This window comes from Saccopteryx leptura, chromosome 3, assembly GCF_036850995.1.
Source record: "Saccopteryx leptura isolate mSacLep1 chromosome 3, mSacLep1_pri_phased_curated, whole genome shotgun sequence".
Lineage (NCBI taxonomy): Eukaryota > Metazoa > Chordata > Mammalia > Chiroptera > Emballonuridae > Saccopteryx > Saccopteryx leptura.
The window spans coordinates 360,758,217-360,773,631 of NC_089505.1; the positions used below are offsets into that span (position 1 = coordinate 360,758,217).

At 47.1% G+C, this 15,415-nt stretch overlaps 1 long non-coding RNA gene across 1 annotated transcript; it reads right to left on the minus strand.

Annotated features, from left to right (window-relative positions):
• Positions 1-7,504: 7,504 nt before the first annotated feature.
• On the minus strand, positions 7,505-15,386 carry LOC136398083 (uncharacterized). Its single transcript, XR_010749983.1, has 3 exons — positions 15,304-15,386; positions 15,072-15,151; positions 7,505-7,734 (listed from the first exon to the last, which is right to left on the minus strand). It is a non-coding gene; the product is annotated as an uncharacterized lncRNA (long non-coding RNA).
• Positions 15,387-15,415: the final 29 nt, after the last annotated feature.

Below are 15,415 nucleotides of genomic sequence, written 5' to 3' on the forward strand. Positions count from 1 at the left end.
CTCATTATTTGTAAGAAAAGAGGTGGTCCTATCTCCTGGTCAACTATTCCTTTAGATGAACAAATGCCCCAGTTTGGGGGGGGAAACGAAGTATGCCCTTTGCAGGATGTTTTCTGGTAACTGACCGATGAACTAAAATATGGTCATGAAATTCTAGCTAAACATGTGAAGCTCTCAGTTCCGCAGGAAAAGTGAGATCAGGGACCCTCCCAGTTCTCTTCTCCCTTCTGCCCGGCTTTTGAGGAGGAGTCCTGCAGCGTGCTATGGGACCTGAGGGGCAAGCCGTGGGGGTGAGGTGTCCCTGGAATGTCATCCTCCGCCAGAATCCTTCACTGACGTGCTCAACAGCTGTGCCACCCTGCCGCCTGCATCTTTCAGGATTTTAATGACCACTTTCAAGGTTCCCTGGCCTGTTAATTGTCCCTCTCCTGTTACTCATCTCTCACGAGTGATACTGACATTGTTTATGAGTGAGTGCAGGCACTCGGGATCAGAGGAGCCCCGAATCCCACACTCCCTGGGCTGGTCTGCTGGGAGTTGGAAATCTGCTGGTGTCTCATTCCACAAAGGAAGTGATATTCTCCCAGGAGCGCTGGTCCCGGCCACCCTGGCAGCTGATAACAAGCTTCACTTCATCCATGGGGCAAGGCCCCTCCCGCCTTCTTCCTTGGTTTTTAGGAACAGCAGCAGCTGCCTCAAGCCATACAATTTCTCTTTTTGTTCTTGGTTTCTTTATTTCTTCAAAAAAAAAAAAAAACCCTACTTTTTTTTTTTTTTCCATGGAGTCTTTACCTTCCTCAAACTGCTTTCCCAATGTGGGGCCGGGGGATCAGATCGCCTCCGGGTAACTGGGACCCACCAGCTGTTGCTGCTGGTTTCCCGTGATTGTCAGTGACTTCATTGAAAACGTATGTGTGATCTTTCAACATGTCCACAAGTGGAGGGGGGGAAATACTTGCTGTTGGAAAAAAGTTTCCTGCTGTGTCATTAGGCGCATGCACACCCGATGAAACGGGATATCGGGACAGTCGTTTCCAGCGACTCCCTGGCCCCGCCGCTTCCCCTGCGTTGCAGTCCAGCCGCCAGATTCCAACGCTCTGCCACACAGGGAGCCGGGGCGTTTGGCGGTGTGAGCACGGGCTCCGGAGGAAGGCAGGAAGTGTGAGCAAGGCCCCGGCCACCCACTCCAGGCCCCTGCCTGTGTTTTCCGTGCACTTCCTGACTCCTAGAAACTCTGTTTCCAAGAGTGATCTCAGCCCCGCTCAGACCTCCTTTCAGCAAAGGGACTTGGAGCTGCGCCTTGCAGACGCGCGGGCTGCTCGCAGCCAGCTTCCCGTCTAGTGGGGGAGCCAGCGGTCGCCCAGGTGGCCAGGATGGTGCAGCTGCTGCCAAGAACAAGACAAGACAAGTTACCCAGTCGGGTGTAGGGGAGAGCCAGCAATGCCTCTGAGAAGACGCTGACTCCGCAGTTACATCTGATTCATTCTTACACTCACTCAGCGGCACTGAGCTTCCCCAAAGCCGGTCCCTGCGCTATGTGTTGTGAATACAAATGTGAGTAAGGTGTGATGCCTACCCGCTCAGCCTCTCCATGGTGGAGAGAAATGTAAATATTCAATGGAAATGTCACGTCCCAGTCCTGTGGCAGAGATGAACCCGGGGTTCATCAGCACGCGTAAGAAGTGCCAGTGCCTCCAACCTTTCCAGACTTCTCAAGGTTAGAGTGACTGCGCTTGTGTGCTCCTAGCCCCGGTAATCTCTCCCGCAGGACGGCAGCAAACCTAATAACAGGCACTGGTTATCGAGGCCTCGCAGGTGCCGGGCAGGGTTCTATTTATTTTCCGTGTATTATCTCATCTAATCACGGCAACACCTCTGTGATGTAGCCACTATTGTTAGCCGTGTTGTGCAGGTGACGAAACTGTGACTTTGAGAGATGAATCTCCCCGGGTCATGCTGGGGTAGAGAGTGGAGCCAGGATTCCAATTTAGGCACCGACTGTCCCATGCAGTCGTCTTCCTGGAGTTAGCCAGTGACAGAGCAGAGAGAAAGGGGGTTCTCGATCCTGGGGTCAGCCCAGCAGCAGAGGTGCAGGCTCCTGAGAGAGCTCAGCCAGCCCAGGAGTTACAAGACGTGAGTTTTGTAAAACACTCTGACACACCTGCGGGATGAAGGAAGGGATGAGGATCAGGCGTGGGCACAGGGTAGATTTTGATAAACCTATTTTTTCTGAGGTTTTTATTCATGAGCATGGTGGATAAGCTAAAAGGAAATTCTCTCTCTTTTTTCTTTTTTTGTCAGAACAGAAAGAAATGAAGAAAAGAAATTCCACGAATTAAAGTAATAATAACAGTAAAAAACAAAATTGTGTAGACCAGGAAAAGGAAATAATTCACTGTAAGTGGGATGTAGCATAGTGCAGGAGATAAATCCACACAATAATAGTGAGAACTCCATAAGGGTAGGAATAATAATAAATACTACTATTCATAATTAAGAACATTATTATTATCAACCATAGTCACTGATACCTAAAACAGTGCCTGGCTCATAGCAAGTATGCAATAAATATTTCTTGACTGAATGACTACATGAATGAATGAAGATGATGAGTTGGGCCCAAATCATCAAGGTATTTGGGAACTGTATTAGTAAGAATACAATTGTTTTCTCCTCTGTGGGAGCATTTTGATCAATGGGTTTTGAAAGAATGATCTATGTGACTCTAAGAAGAATATCTTTGGTGACAATGGGCACTATCGATTATGACCAGGAAAAACAGCAAGACGACAGAAGTGAACCAACTAAGGGGCCTTTGCAGAAGTTGAGGAAAATATGTGTTGGGCAGATAAAGTTATTTTTTCTCACCCTTATTGTTAAAGATGGCTGCTGCCCTCACGTGATACAGCTAGTTGCCCTTCATGCTTGGAAAGAGGCGTGGTTATGCTAATGTGTGTTGGGGGGAGAACTTTTGCACCAAAAGGTTTTTAAAGGAGGAACTAGGAGGGCATTTTAGAGAGAGAATGGCCACGTTCTTGTAGGGAGAAGCAGCCCAGGCTGGAGCAGGGCAGGGAGGCCATGTGGAGGAGGTAGCCAAATGGCAGAATGGGGAAGAAGAAGTCAGTTCGTGAGGAGAAGGAGATGGGGAACAGAGGTGGATAAGACTGGTGAGGTGGAAGCCTTTGATTCTAGGAAACTCAGATGAGTCAGTGGCTTTGTGAGTGCTGAATGAGTGGGTTTTGGAGCCCAGTGTGTTTGTTTTTACTCGCTTACTGAGTACGAGTCTGGAATAAAGGAAAATGGACCACCAGTTCTTGGCTCTGTTGATTCCTTAACATCTGTCCAAATCAAATGCGAATCTGCATTGGCTAGGCAGCTGTGATGGTGGCCGTGACTACTGGCCATACAGTACGATAAAGGCCATACATTCTTCTGGAAACCTGCATTTGAGTTGACCATCTTCATGGAGACGTCCTGTCACTGTTGGAAATCTGAGGTCTGACAAATGGGGAGAAGAGAAGAAACAGAAAGGTCGCAGAAAAGTGCTCAGAATGAAATGACAGCAGGGGGAAGGGGGTCACCTTTCCAGCAGTTGGGGGTCACCAAGGCTAAATGCTATAGGAAGGAAAGAGAAGTAATATGAGGATTGAGGAAGATCCCTAGAACTTTTCAAAACTGGCCATTGCTGACCTTGGAGGAAGCAATTTGCCTGAGGGTTACACTGTCTCTGTGCATCTCTACGCATGGATCAGGGGATGGGAGAGGGATTGAGAGAGTGTTAGACAGGCTTAGAATGTTTACCGAGGAGAGGGGGGGAAGTGAGAGAGATAGTGAAAACAAACAAAAATGCTTGTTTTGCTTTCTAAATCCTAACTCTCAAAGAATAAAGAATCGGCCATAGGGGTTCAGGGGGAATGAAGAAATGTAGAAATGGATATCAAAGAAAAGGAGACTGCAGAGGAGTGCTGATGAGGGAACTACACTTGCAAAGAAATAAGATGTTTTTTTCCTAGGACATTAGAAGAAAGTGTAGATTGAGTTTGAGAAGGAGAAGAATATGTAATAAAGCTCATGGTGTTATTTCTGAAGTAGTAAGATTATTTTTAATGAATGAATGAACAAGTGAGTCTCAGACTTTTCTTAGTGGAAGTAGTCGTTTTGGAAACCATTAATCTAGCTATAGAAGAGATTGAGTAAATACGTATTGACTAAGTAAATTCAGACATGTATGAAGAAATTCATTCATGCTAAGAGGGCAGGGTTGGCATAGCAGCTTACAGTGTGGGAAGTGGGAAGTAGGTGTGACTAACAGGTACCTCTAAGCATTCCGCACCCACCCGAGACTGAGTATGGGTATATAGTGTTGCTAATTACCATCCCTAAGCGTTTTATCCCAACAGTACTCAGAAGATCGGGATCTGGGAGGTAGAAGTTGGAAAGGCAGGTGGTATGGAAGGTCAAGGTGAGAGAGTAGGGGTCTTGCAAGATTGTAGTTCCAATAACTCCTTGATAGTCTCGATCTTGCAGGGGAGTTAAGAATAATAGATCTGGGGAAATGGGAGGGATTTAGGAACTGAGTTGGAAATAAAGACAAGGAGAAATTTTAGTGGAAACAAAGAAGTAGAATGTAGAATAAAAGTTTGCTTGCATTTTTTAAGGTAACATTTACCAAGTGCTTATACTTCAGGATTTCTTGTACTGAACACCTCCATAAGAGGGAAAAGTGTCAATATCACTTGCTGTGTTGCAGGGGAGAAATCTGAAGTATACGATGTTCAGTCATTTGCCCGAGGTCACACAAGTTGTGCATTTTAGAACATAAGCACCCAAGTCATCCAATAACTGAGTCTGAATTCTTAGCCCCGACAGTATCACAACATGTTATGTTGCACAAAAACATGAATTTCAGAATCTGAGCTACTAGAATTGGATTATTTTTTTTGATGGTGGTGATTTAAGGGAGTGGTCTTGAGTATTAGGTGGCTGGAGGGCAGTGAAGGGGAAGGTGGAAGACTTCTTATCTCTAATACTGGATCAGTCATGGAAACATTGACATTTCTCTGGTCAGTTGATCTCCCTCAGCAAAGGGTGCCCCTCATTCAGACAGCACCGCCACCATTCGGACATGTTTGGACATTCCTGAGAACGGCATTCGGAGCTGACAGCACAACATTCTTTAGAGCCTTCCCTGTGGTGCTGAATCTTTATCCTCCGAGGGTGAAGCTGATTCTCTGGAAACAGGCACACGTGCCATTTAAGCCACTCTGTTGAGTAAAGACTGTGGTCAAGTTGTGGGATCATGTTTAGGGTCAACAACCCAAGGGTGGGTTTCCAGTCTTCACTTATTTTCCTGTGAGGGGAGAAGCAAGGGCCCCAATGGCATGCTGCTCCCCCTTTCCGTTTCTGCCCCTGTGGTTGAGGATCTCGTCGCCTACGTCGTATGGCAGGTGAAATGATACATGCGAGGCCTCTTTCTCAACAGTGAGTTGAAAGATGCTGTACAGGCCCTGGCCGGTTGGCTCAGTGGTAGAGCGTCGGCCTGGCGTGCAGAAGTCCCGGGTTCGATTCCCAGCCAGGGCACACAGGAGAAGCGCCCATCTGCTTCTCCACCCCTCCCCCTCTCCTTCCTCTCTGTCTCTCTCTTCCCCTCCCACGGCGAGGCTCCATTGGAGCAAAGATGGCCCGGGTGCTGGGGATGGCTCCTTGGCCTCCGCCCCGGGCGCTAGAGTGGCTCTGGTCGCGGCAGAGCGACGCCCCGGAGGGGCAGAGCATCGCCCCCTGGTGGGCAGAGTGTCGCCCCCTGGTGGGCGTGCCGGGTGGATCCCAGTCGGGCGCATGCGGGAGTCTGTCTGACTGTCTCTCCCCGTTTCCAGCTTCAGAAAGATGCTGTACACATGGAAGGGACAGCATCCAGCCCCATATGCTCGGTGTTGCCACTTCAAGGAGAAGTACCTTCCAGAGTTGGAAACCACGAATGTTTAAGTATCAGGCGGAACTTTCGCTGGGAGGCATCCGTTTCTCAGAGTGCCAAGTCTGGGAAAGTGTAAATCTGTGAGTCTCTGATTCCAGCTCAATAGTCTTGATCAACCAATCCAAAAGGAACCCTTCAAGTTCATTTAAGATCTATTTTTCTGTGTTTCTTTCTTCCTATTGTCCACCTAATTACTTGTCATTCAGCCTTCATATTTCAGTTTAAATATCACTTCTTCTGTCTTCCTTCCTGATCTCTTCCCACCACCGAGTTGTGTCCCCCGACACACGGTTTTATAATGTGGGTACTTCTCTCCTACACAAATCCTTTTCTATTTATAGTATTTGTTAATGCCTTTGTTCTCCAGTTCACCTCCATACTGCCAGTATCGCACCTGGCATGAGTTAGCCGCATGGCAAATATTGATTGACTGTGTTTACAACCAGATTCTTCCGTCCCTAATAGCCTTGAGCTTGATAGGTTATTTCACACGGGAACGCATGATGTATTTTTCTAAAAAGTTTCATAGGGTAGTAAATTTAGAGAGGAGATCTTAATTTAATGTCCATATTCTGCCGAGGGGAAAACTGAAGCTTTAAAAATGGAAATGATTTCTTGCATGTCAGTAAGCTTCAGAAGTGATAGAAGCTGGACCGGACCTCACCTTAGTTGTTATCGGTTATATATGCTTTATTTGGTAACTATTTCCCCGTCTGGCTCATTGTATTGCAACATGTTGTATGAATAGCATTTCCCAAGGGTTCTGAGGACCATCTCTGGATGAGTCAGGATTTGCTTCAACTATGTGGGAGAGGAAACACCAAAACACAGTTTTTTATTTTCAGTTGAGTTTTATATCTCTTTTAGGTAAGGTCTGAAAAGGTCCATATGAGGGACCCAAATCTTCCTATGTTTTAATATTCACATGTGTATTCCATTTCCAAGTTCATCTCAACATCTGAGAGCATCTTTCCATTGGCACTTACAAAGAGAAGGGGAAGGCGAAAACAGACCCTCCTGGGTAAGGACATTGCCAGGAAGCTGCACTCACCACCTCTACTCAGGTCGCATGGGACTTGTCATATGGCCACACCTACCTGCAATGGAGGCAGGACAATGTGGAATTTTTCCTGGGCAGCCATGTGCCCAGGTGCAAAAGCAGCCTCCTGTCACTGGGGAAAAAGGGGGACAGCTCCCTGAAAGATTTGGGGGGAGACAGCTCCTACAAACTCTGAGATTTCAGAGGATGCTTTTTAAACTTATCTATCTATGGATCTATTTAAAATTTCAGAATAGAACTTTCCAAAGCTGGAAGAGAAATTAAAAGTTTTAAAAAATACTGTGAGTGCTCTCCATTGATTCTGCATGTAGAAATATCATAGGAGGAAAATACTCCAGGACGTTGCCTTCAGAGAAACTAATTTGGAGAGTGGGGAGGTGTGTATGAAATGAAAATTTAACAGTACTGGTCTGGTAAAATATTTTATTCCATTTTTTTTTTTCATTTGTATATGAAGTTACTAATTCGTCCATTCAAATACTGAACATTTACTGAAGGCCTGCTGGGAGCTGGGAGCTGGGTGCAGACTCAGTTTCCAAATGTTGCCAGGGGCAGGCTGGGAGGGACAGGTGCCAGCAGCTCTGCTCTGTAAGCCCCAGGCTCCGCCTGAGTGTGAGAGCCCAGCAGCTCCCGTCGCCTCAGCAGTCTGACCTCAAACCTCTGGGGTAGGGTGGGCTTTGTTGTTGTTGTTCCTCTTCTTCTTCTTCTTTCAGAGAGAAAGGGACAGACAGACAGGAAGGGAGAGAGAGAGATGAGAAATATCAAAGAAAGGGACAGACAGACAGGAAGGGAGAGAGAGAGATGAGAAATATCAGCTCATCATCATGGTACCTCAGTTGTTCATTGACTGTTTTCTCATATGTGCCTTGACCAGGAGGCTACAGCAGAGCAAGTGACCCCTTGCTCAAGCCAGTGACCTTGGGCTCAAGCCAGCGATCTTGGGCTTCAAACCAGTGACTTATGGGCTCAAGCCAGCGAACCTGCGGTGCATGTCTACGATCCCCACGCTCAAGCCGGTGACCCCGCGCTCAAACTGGTGAGCCTGCGCTCAAGCTGGTGATCTCGAGGATTCAAACCTGGGTCCTCAGCATCTCAGGGCAGTGCTCTATCCACTGAGCCACCACCTGGTCACAAGACTGGGTTTCTTAAAAAGAAGATTATTTTGTTTCCTTAGGTACTGCCTCTACAAGATGTTGATCCTGCCCCTAGGGTCAACCTTATTGTAGGACAAAGGGCTTTAGAGCCATGTGTACTTAACCTGGCCCAAAGCAGACTCATGTTCAAAACTAGCATTATTTTAAATGTCCTTGCGCACTTGCCAGGCGTTTTAGCCTATGGAATCACATTGAATTGTCACAGCAGCTCTGATTAGTGACTGTGCCATTGGGGTAACTCCAGGAGGCTTGAGCCCTCCCACCTTACATTCTGCACATTGGTACTGTCACTCAAGTCCCCGCCAGTAAGCAAGCACTCTGAGTCAATCTACTGTGCTCGTGCTTGCTCACCTCATGATCACAGGTTCGAGTCCAGCCTCTTGGGCCACCTGTCAATCAGATCCATACTTTAGTTTATAAATGATACATTATACATTTAATTTATAATGTTTCTAGGCTCCATGATGCTTTTAAAATTGCATGATTCTGCCATGTACAAATGTACAGAGGAAGTAACGGAGGCTCAGAGAGGTGGCATGGCTTCCTGAAGGCCACACAGCACTGTGACAAAGCTAGGCTGCAAGCCTACTGCCCTAGGTCCCATTCTATCCTTCCCCGTGCAGGCCGTCTGAAGGTGTGCGCATGCGCACCGGCAGCCACGCGAGCGCTCAGGCCACAGCGCGCGAGCCCCGCTGTCGGGCCACGCCCTCGTTTCTGCAGAGCCAGTTACCCTCGGGTCTGAAGGCTGAGTGCCGCCATCAGTGCACAGCCAAGTGTCCCTGCAACCGGGCAACTGACCGCTGGGAAATTTAGTCAGACTTCTCTCAGGATTTTTTATTCCAATGTCTTGATTTTACAGTTGAGGATGGAGGGTCCAGGGAGCCGTGGTGACTCCCCATGGCCACGCACCGTGCCAGCGGCCAGGGTGAAACAATGACTCAGACCTGCTACTCACGGCTGCTGCAGAGCTTTCAGACCGCAGCGAATGGAGAACGAGTGAACGGGCCAAAGGGTGTGTGGCTGTGGAGTAGGAGGAGCTTCTGCGTTCCCTGGGGTCAGAACTTAGCATCGAGCGCTGCAAGGACTGAGTCAGGCTGAGTGGTACCGGTCAGGTCGGGGAAAGACTCATCTCCCCCGCACCCCCTCCCCGACAGTGTAGACGTGACTAAGGTCACTCACTCCATTCCCGCCGCAGTTGTTATCAGTGCCACCTTAACTACCCTATCCAGTAACCATTTAAGAAGGATTAGTTGATAGTCAGTGAATGAAAGCAGATGATGTCAGAAGGAGGATCATGAGGCCTCCTAACAGTTTACTTTATAATAATTCCCTGGTGCTGGTCACGTTTCTCAAAAACCTTTCATATGGTAGACAGGGAGCCTAGACTAGAATCCCGGTTCCATCTGTGCTAGAACTCAGGGCATGAGTTGACCCTAGCTTCAGCTGCGGGAGACAGACACGGCCCTATGAGATGCGGCACGACAGGGACCCTGTCTCTGTGTTCATCAGCGCACCTTCAGCACTGAGCACGGGCTGGATGTAGTGAGCCTTTCATTAATATCTGTTAAAGAAGCCATGACTTGTAAAAAGTACTCAGCACTAAAAGGGCGCTGGAGTTGGAATGGGACTACATATGTTATATAGAAGCTATTTCCTCAGTAAGAAGGACGCACAAAGGAGAAGCTCACTGCCCAGAGCAGAAAAGACAATGTTGACAGATGACAGTGAGGAAACAGAGCTGTATGTCTTAGAACATATGTCCTCGCTGTCCAGAGGCATGATGTTCCAGCCGGAAAGGGTAGAACACGGAGGGAGGACACGTGAGAAAATATTACGGAAGGAGAGAGGTCAACATGCAGAAACGAAACATTGATTCCCCCTGGAGCAGGGACAGACATTTATTGAAGGACACACCAGGCACCGGGTTAGGTGTTTTTTGGCTGTTTATGATTGAGCTCTTTTCTCATAACAATTCTAAAAAAACACACATAATATCCATTTTACAGACAAGAAAAGTGTGCTGCAAAGAATATAAATCATTTACTCAAGGTTACCACCCTGAATAAGCACTTTAAATGGAAACAGGATTTAAACTCACATCTAAACCTCCAGCTTTCCCTACTAAGAACTTAAAAGTACAATTGTAACTCTCAGTGATCTCCAAAAATATGGCAAAGGGCAATTCCAGAAGACTGGAGGACAAATGATTCCATGTTAAATAGGAAAGAAAGATGGCTGTTAGAATATATACCTAAATTTTATGTCCCCAAGAAAAATCCGTAACTGATACATACAATTTTTTCCTCAGCACTTAGAAGAGGAAGTCTTGATCACCAGGAACTGGTCTGGATCACCAAGAATAAGAAGAGGTAATGACAAATTCACCTCTTCCCTTTTCAGGTAGAGTGATAGATTGGTAGAGAATCGGACACTACTGATACCATATGTATCAATCTTAGCAAGACAGGTAGGACTTTTCTTCAGAATATTTTGGAAGTAGAACTTGAGAAATCAAGGCTGGCTGGTAGTAACTTTTTTTTTTTTTTGGTAGTAACTTTTAATAGATACACATTGGTTGAAGAATAGGACTTGTAACAGCTACCTGCTGTATCTGTCCACTCATGACCTTCCTTGCAAATTTAAGTGATTGTTTGAAATGAACATCGAGTTTGTTAAAATGTTCGATGCCAGGCAGTCAGAAAAGATTGCTGGCCAGGGACCTGGGATCGAGTTCAGTCCAAGAAGAAATAAGTGTGATGAAAATAGACCCACTCATTGGGAAAGGTGGTTTAAAGACAGGGACCCACTCAGGACCATGGCAAGACCCAATGGTGAACTGAGCCACAATGTAGGGAGTTCAGCACAGTGTATGCGCTGAACTGGACAGGCAGCAAATTTAACTGTAAAGGAAGTTTTCTGAGCACTTCACACTTAAGGACAATACCATTCACGGGGTTTTAAAGGAGAGTTGAACCCACCAATTAGCCGTGTGTATGTGTGCATGTGTGCATGCGTGGGTGTGTATCTGGGAAGAGTCATGCATCTCTGGACGTGGGAGTTGGATCCGGGCAGAAGTGATATTTAAGCTGGATGGAGAAGAAAAGGATTAGTGGGATTTATTAGTCATCTTCAACTAATCAATGGGCTTTTTCATGTGGAGAAGAATGATTTATTTCTTTATTTTACTTGCGTACATTTGCTTTTCTGTCTTTCTCCCAATAAGAAGTTGAAGTCACTAAAATGTATTACAAATAGACTCTGAGTAGCTTTAGAAGTCAGAACTAGGACAACTGGTGAATGTTAGAAGAAACTCATCCTCACAATCTGAGTGGCAAAACAATGGAGTGATCTGCCCGTGCAAGCAGCGAGCAAGCTCACACAAGAACAGAGTGACCAGAAGCGCTGTGTGCACACAGACTCACACACACACAACCACAAACAGACACCAAGTACATTCAATTCGCTCACTTAGGTGTCTTCTAGTTTCTGTACTTATTTATTTAATCAAGTTTGGTCATCCTCATCTCTATATTGTTCTATTTTCAAGATGTTAAAAAACAACACACCACAGTTCTAATAAACTTTCAGCTCTGGCTCTAGCCATTAATGTCCTGCACAGCTAAACCCACACCTGTGGGGATAAGATTGTCTTTTCAGAATATAGCTGAGTCAGACCTATCTTCTTGAAACACAAAATAACCATGATTTTATTATTAAATCATTTCCAGTTCTTTTGGAAAGAAGACTAGAAACTGTAACAGAACTGGAGATAAAATAATCCACCAGACTTTTTCTCCAATGCCCCAGCCCCTGACTCTCTGGAGCACTATCCTGCACACCCAGCCTCATCATGGCCCCTCTTCTCTGTCCATATGCAAACTTGTCTACTGCCCTCGACTCCTCCAGCTCCAGGGGGTGGGGGTACTTCCTATAAGAGGCTACTGATGTGGCCAAAATGGGGCTTTCACATTTCATCCAGGGAGTTTATGTTCAAAGAAAGGAAAAAAGAAGTAGAACATGACTCCCTGCTCGCCGCCCAACCAAGGACAAATCAAGCAGGTATGAAATTACAACCATCAAACTCTCGTCTGTAAAGTCACAGCCAGCGGAATACGGTTTCTGCTGATTCTCCAGGAGCTGGGTTTGCAAATGCAAGCAAACAGGTTGTACTTCCGAGGGAAACAGTCTCTGGGCTCCCCCAGGAAGTTACCCTTTTCTTCCTTTAAGCTCTGTACATGCATCGTTTGTCATGCATTTCCATGCTCATCTATCTTTAAGAGACAAAGTCAGAAGGCTTGGGGCGGGACCCCTGACACTGGACAGCTTACTTGCTGGCACAACGAGAATGACAGTGTCTCTCTCATGCGGTGGTTGGAGCACATCCTGAGATAAAGTTAGCTGTGCTGGCTGTGGTTACTAGAACGGCTCCGGAATCCAGCCCGGGTTCAAGCTCTTCAGGCTGGTTAGAGCACTTCATTGCTAACCTCACTTAGCTTCTGCTGGCTTCGGCTGTGCAATGAGGGGAACCCGGTCTTTACCTCAGAGGGGCTGCTGGGAGGGTGACGCAGAGAACGTGCCTGGCACACAGCGCTCAGGGAAGCCTGTGCCCTGACCTCAGGGCCATCAAGGCAGCGCTGGCTCTGAGTCAGCTCTGTCCTCGCAGCCCCTTGCCCGGGCTGGCACGCATAGGGGATTCTGTCTCTACGGACTCTGGCTCTCCTGGCTAACCCCCCCTTACCCCCTCCCCGGGCTGGCACGCATAGGGGAGTCTGTCTCTACGGACTCTGGCTCTCCTGGCTAACCCCCCCTTACCCCCTCCCCCAGCATGTACGCACAGATACAGCATGCACACCACACACACATATATGCACACTGCATGTACAACTCACATACACACAAATACGACACATATCACACCACCACACACTAAGCACACAGATACAACATGCACACTCTGCTCACTACCACATCATTCTAAACACACCCCACACACAAATACTATACACATCGCACACACCCACACATATATACAACATGCACACATTGCACACAAAGCTGCACACAAACACACCCTGTGCATACAACATACACATACAAACACCACACATACCACACACACACGCCTACAGCACACAGACAGCATGAACACACACACCACACACACACATGCCTACAGCACACAGATAGCATGAACACACACACCACACACACATGACTACAGCACACAGACAGCATGAACACACACACCACACACACACGCCTACAGCACACAGACAGCATGAACACACACACCACACACACACATGCCTACAGCACACAGATAGCATGAACACACACACCACACACACATGACTACAGCACACAGATAGCATGAACACACACACCACACACACATGACTACAGCACACAGACAGCATGAACACACACACCGCACACACATGCCTACAGCACACAGACAGCATGAACACACACACACACACACATGCCTACAGCACACAGCATGAACACACATACCACACACACACACACATACCTACAGCACACAGCATGAACACACACACCGCACACACATGCCTACAGCACACAGACAGCATGAACACACACACACACCCCTTTTACTTCTCCCTTGAAGCTCTATTGAGCTGAAGAGCGCAGTTTCCAGGGTAGGGTTCAATTTCCAGACCCTGCTGGAGCCGCAGGCCCCTGTCAGCTGTGGCACCTCCCTGGAAAGGCACGCAGGGTGAGTTCCAGATTTGCATTTTTGCCTGAGGAAAAGGGTGTGGAGTTATTTCTTTGCTCTTGTGAATGTCAAATAACACATCTGCCCGGGCCAGGAGACCATTTCTCCAAACAGAGGCATAGGTGAGGTGGATTATCCTTGCTGAAATCGCACAGGGCTCTGCTGAACGCCCTGGGTCACAGTCCGCAGGCCTGGCCCTGGGTCCCAGTCCGCAGGCCTGGCCCTGGGTCCCAGTCCGCAGGCCTGGCTCCGGAGTCGCCAGCAGGAGAGGGGCACAGGACGTTGGGCTGCAAGGCTAATTGCAGAGCATCTTTCTTGTCCAGCGATTCTCAGACTACTGGCTTTTAGGAAGCCCCGGACTAGGGCTATTCAGCCCTCAGAAATTATAACTCAGAAGGCTGGGGGTGGTGTCTGAAATTTGCCTTTTAAATAAGCAGCCTAAGCAATTCTGATGCAGATACTTTGAGAAACGCTGGAATTTATTTCCTGGTGGAGAAAACTTGACCTTAATAATCAAGTAACAGATTCATACAGTTCGTGATGGCAAGGCTGGTACCGGACCTTGGGTCTTCTTGCTTCTAGTTCAGTGACATTTTAAGACTTTGACTTGCGTCCATTGGTTTTTCTTGCCTTTAGCTCTCCAAGCACTTTAGAGGCAGTTTGTGGCAGAGAAAAGCTGAATTTGTCTCAGAATTTGTCTCAGAGGAACACTGGACTCCTATGCGGCCTTAGTCTCCTTCTCTCCGGGGGACTCTCCAAAAAAAAACCCCTCCTGGGCAATCCAGTCTGCTGCTCATCACCTAATTCTGAACCAAGGCAGGCCAAGTTACAGAGCATCCTGAGAAGGGAAACTTAAACTCCTCCATTAAACTGGCCTGAGCCTCATCCTGCCCGGAAGTGGAATTTATTCTCCGAAGCAACAGACCCCATATCTTCAGAGTCTTCCTGATTGTTTAGCTCGGCCGGCAGAAAACTATAGCCCACGGGCTGAATCAGGCCCACCCTCTGTTTTTATAAATAAAGTTTTATAGAAAAACACTCATAGACATTGATTTACGTATTGCCTTGTGGCTGCCTTTGCACAAAATGGCATAGTTACAATAGCGACCCAGTTGCCTGAAAAAAACCTAACGTACTTGTACTTACCATCTGGCTTTTTACAGAAACAATTCCCATTGACCCTTGGCCAACATTGTTACTTGGGACACTTCTGGGCATCACGGAGCCTATAAAGCAAATTAAACGTGAGCACTCAAAGCGAAGAACCTCCAGTAAGTGCTGGGCTATATTGGGTGGGCAAAAGTTGTTCATGTGGAAAATACAATCATTACTAAACAAATAACAACACAAGAATAAATTCCGTGTTTTGCGTACTCACAACTGTAAACCTGCATTGGCCCACCAGTATTCTACAACATCTTTCTCCACCTTCACGGCTGATGAAACCACAACAGCCTAAAGTCTGTCTTGCTGAACAGTTCTGGTCATTT